Genomic DNA, 461 nt, shown 5'->3' with positions numbered 1-461 from the left:
CTCCATCCGTGGCAAATGCTCAGTCAAAATAGAGCAGAAAACACAGCAGCATTCTACTTAAGATATTACAACGTTAAGAGACTGATTCATGATCTCTCACTTTGACTTTTTAATCTGAAGCAAGCTTTCTTTTATTCATGGCCTTGAAGAATTCCCAGGGAAATTGCATTAGGCCTACATAGCCTATCCAATCACAACACTTGTAAATATCTGTAATGAAATACGTTTTATTTAGTTAAGGAATGTATCTTTAAATGTGAACAACATCAACATATTATTGTCTTATTTTACCCTTTCGACTAACTGGAAGGTAAACTCACTGTCAAACTTGCAGCAACTCCCCCCAAACGTCTGGCAAAGTGCCAGCATGGAAATACTTAGAGGGAACAATAAGAAGATTTAATATTTGTTTTTGTTTTTGGAGCAAAGTAGAAAGAAGCAAGTCAACAAGCTCAAAATCA

This window comes from Salvelinus fontinalis, chromosome 1 (genome assembly GCF_029448725.1).
Source record: "Salvelinus fontinalis isolate EN_2023a chromosome 1, ASM2944872v1, whole genome shotgun sequence".
NCBI lineage: Eukaryota > Metazoa > Chordata > Actinopteri > Salmoniformes > Salmonidae > Salvelinus > Salvelinus fontinalis.
Note: the sequence above shows the minus strand (reverse complement) of the source record.